Consider the following 3,662-nt stretch of genomic DNA (forward strand, 5'->3'; position numbering starts at 1 on the left):
TTAAAGAACATTTTGAGGGATCACATAGCCTATGTGCAATGTTGTGATATTATCAGTATGTGTAATTTGCTTTTGAGCAGGATCTTACACTCTCAAAAAGGATGTGTTGGAAACAACACATTTTTAACACATCAATGTGTTTAGGTAAGGACAACACATTTTGTGTTATTTTTTGTGTTAAACCCATGTAACACAGTTACTGTGTTGATATTTTAACACACCTGTGTGTTATAGTTGACACAATTTGGTTATGGTTAACACAGTTACTGTGTTTATATTTTAACACACCTGAGTGTTATAGTTGACACAATTTGTGTCAATTTGGTTATTGTTACTTTCATTTGGTTATGGTTATGCTTTTGTCCAAAGCCACATACAAATACAAGACAATATAATACTTAAATTTAACAGGGAGCAAATTAAGATGTTGGTCAGACTATTAGAAGGATAATAGCAATAATAAACAACAATGTCAATTCAATCACAGCATAATGAAGTGCATGTTGTCGTTTTATTTATATTTTTAGTATATTTATGGATCTTAGCAGATAAGACAATTATGAAATTATTTAAACCAAATAGTGTGTGCAATAAAGATGAATTCCTGACAGCCTAATGTGAAATTATGTATTATTTATTACAAATATTGTACACATAAACATTACACAAGTTCATAGCGAGGGTTTACAAAAATATCATTGTTAAAAAATATCAAATGTATTGGTCTAAAATCAATTAAATCTCTTATACTAATTAGTTTAAAGTCCTCTGTTCTCTGGACAGCAATTGCATGGAAATGGTTATGGAAAAACTTTGTAACAAGTATCCTTAAGAAAAACATTTTGATTTTCACTTTCTGGTGAAATGTGCATAACTTCTCAAACCGTTTTCCTTAAGAGGAATGGCAAGTTTGTTGTTTTCTGCAACAATGATGTATTGGGCGGAGGCAGAGGGATCTCCAATGCACACCAAGTGGGGCTGGCGATGTTCTACTGATCTATCAGGAGGATTGTTCAGCACACTGGAAATGCTGGTTCCAGTCTGTTATTTTAAAGAAAGAACAAGAACATAAACAAGTCATTAGACATATGCAGGGTTTCAAGCAATTTACAAATTGACAATACTCATTTTACATTATACCAGATATAACATTGCACCATAAAACATACAATATAGGCGTTCCGTACTATAAGCACACAAAAGAAACATTTACTATAGGAGGGGCCTACCGTTTTTATATCCAAAAGGTAGCCCGAAGCTGACTTCACACTGCATTTGGTGTTCCCTTTGCCCCTGCCTGATGCAGTGGGGGGCAGCAGATGGACAAGCTTATGAAGAGCTCTGTAACATGAAACTATAAAAACAAACAAATTTAGTAAACTCTTACTTTCTTGTTAAAATCAATTGCATTCATTCACTGTAGCACAAAAGCTTAATAGAGATAACTCCTCCTACCATCAATCATCCTCAGGAACTGGTGGCAAGGCAGCTGCAGGTTCACTTGTGGACATTCCTTCCCATTTTCGGATGAACAGCAGCTTTTCCAGGAAACATCTTTCCAAATTCTGTGTCAAAGTACATAAATGGACAAAATACAGCCATTTGAATAATTAGAATGATATCAGAGGGATTAAAGACAATTCATCCAACTTTCATTATTTTCATTGTCCCAAAACAATATGCACTCACCATATATGGCATGTCCACAAAGCGTGTAAACTCTGCAAAAACCTCCAACGGTGGATGTCTGGCAGCAATCCACAACCTTGTAGCTGCAACAAAATAGATTATTATACATTTGATTTGATTTCACACCATATTGTGAACACATAACTTATTTCAACTTCCATACTGTTTATTTTTTAAATCATTCAGCATTTCCAAAATAAGAACACACAATCTGGGTGACTAACGTTAGCGAACTGGTCAGAAACGAAATGTTACTTTAGGTTATTATCAAAATGGCAGCATTGATTACTGTTTCATTAATGCGTCACATTATTGCTTAACCTGCACCCCAAAAAAGCAAACTACACACTCTATAAACTATAAAAGATCATCATAACGTTGTGCATAGATGTGGAAGCTAGTTCAACACTGGGTCTACTAACTGCATGCAATATCGTTTCATCAAACCGTGTTCACTAACGTTAGTGTCGCGTTCGGAATGCAAATGTGTTTTCCCTTGGCAGCGTGGTAGCTTCTAAATGCATTAAGTTCATTCATCATTGTTAACTTGCTAGACTATTTGTGAACATGTTCTAATGTTATGTCGTGGAGCAGAAGAGATATAACTGCATAGGCCTATAACAAAAACGACTACATTCACGTTACCTGACCTTATGTCTATTATGGCTTGTAACATTAACCACCAATTGTTCAGAATAAAACGGTCACCGTTATCTTTGCAAGTAAAAGTGAATTAGCTGCTAAATAAATAACGGTGGTCATCATGATTTATAGTAGTTATAGTAAGTTAGATAGTGTTGTAACTTATCGTAATTTGTAACGTAGATAGTAGTTTGTAGTTTTGACATCCTGAGCCATAACGTTAGCATTTCATACCTTGTACCACTACAAGGTCATACCAGTTCCCACAAACCTTGCTAACGTTAGCTGCTGCACTAGCTGTCCATAGCTAAAACATTAGCAGCTACCCAAAATGCGGATTTACCCACATAGTAATACGAGATGACGTAACGTTAGAATATTTTAGTTTCTACATGTATGCCAGTGTTTTTCAGAGTGTGTTAATGTAAGGTCAGGATTGACTTAACATGGACTAGCATGCTAACGATTGCTAATCAATAACCTAACGTTAGCTGCTAGAGCTACTTGGCTAACAATCGATGCTGGACTTTATTATCATTTAACCTTTACAATATTGCAAGTTGTAACAGTCTTATAACAAATATGTCTGAAGACATGGGTCTACCTTACCTTTTATTCAGACATTTAATTCCACTCTATGTGCCACTTGCAACTTCTTCCAGTGCGCCAAAATGAAGTGCTGAGAAAAGAACCTCTCCTCTCAGGGTAACGGCTCATCCAGGACACCAGGGATTGGCCAATAATTTAACACATTTTGTGTTGGGCAGTATATTCCAGTAATATAACACAGTAACAACACAAAATAACACAAATTGTGTTAAAATTGTGATAACACAAAAAATGTGTAATTATTTAACACATCATTTTTGAGAGTGTACAAGAACATTTCGAAATGAATGGAAAGACACAGTGAAGCCTATAGCCTAGGCTTGTTAGTGGTAAGTCTGTTATAGCCTATTTAATTGTATTGTAACCTATGCAACGCTATTCTATTAAAATTCTATTATTCTAAACGTTGTGTGCTATTCAACGGCTATGACCGCTATGTTCTTGCACTATTTCCCCCTTGATCATATTGATTCATGTATCCAAAAGGCTCGAAGGATGCTCTTTATTATATGGCAAAATAACGAATAAAAGTGAGGTGAGGTGCCCCCCCTGTCAGTGCTCATAGCCCCCCCACCAGTTGCTCTCTGACGCCGACGCTGCCCTGCCCCCAACAAATCACACCTTCCCACCAGCTGTGACAGCTTAAAAGAAGTCGAGATGACTCCTAACTCACAGACCTATTCACAAACCGGTTTTGTGGCATTTCGCCTGTTTTGAAATCC

At 36.2% G+C, this 3,662-nt stretch overlaps 1 long non-coding RNA gene across 2 annotated transcripts; it reads right to left on the reverse strand.

Moving 5' to 3' along the window:
* Positions 1-311: 311 nt before the first annotated feature.
* On the reverse strand, positions 312-3,208 carry LOC143100027 (uncharacterized). Of its 2 annotated transcripts, none has more exons than XR_012981801.1 (4): positions 2,941-3,208; positions 1,456-1,565; positions 1,230-1,354; positions 312-1,041 (listed from the first exon to the last, which is right to left on the reverse strand). It is a non-coding gene; the product is annotated as an uncharacterized LOC143100027 (long non-coding RNA). The 2 variants fall into 2 exon arrangements; XR_012981800.1 differs by lacking the exon at positions 2,941-3,208 and adding an exon at positions 1,690-1,760.
* Between the last annotated feature and the right edge of the window lie 454 nt (positions 3,209-3,662).

The sequence above is a fragment of the Alosa pseudoharengus genome, unplaced genomic scaffold (genome assembly GCF_046254945.1).
Source record: "Alosa pseudoharengus isolate Yale_2024_CS ecotype anadromous, Long Island Sound unplaced genomic scaffold, YU_APseudo_1.1 YU_APseudo_1.1_scf_3, whole genome shotgun sequence".
In the NCBI taxonomy this organism is placed as follows: Eukaryota; Metazoa; Chordata; class Actinopteri; order Clupeiformes; family Clupeidae; genus Alosa; species Alosa pseudoharengus.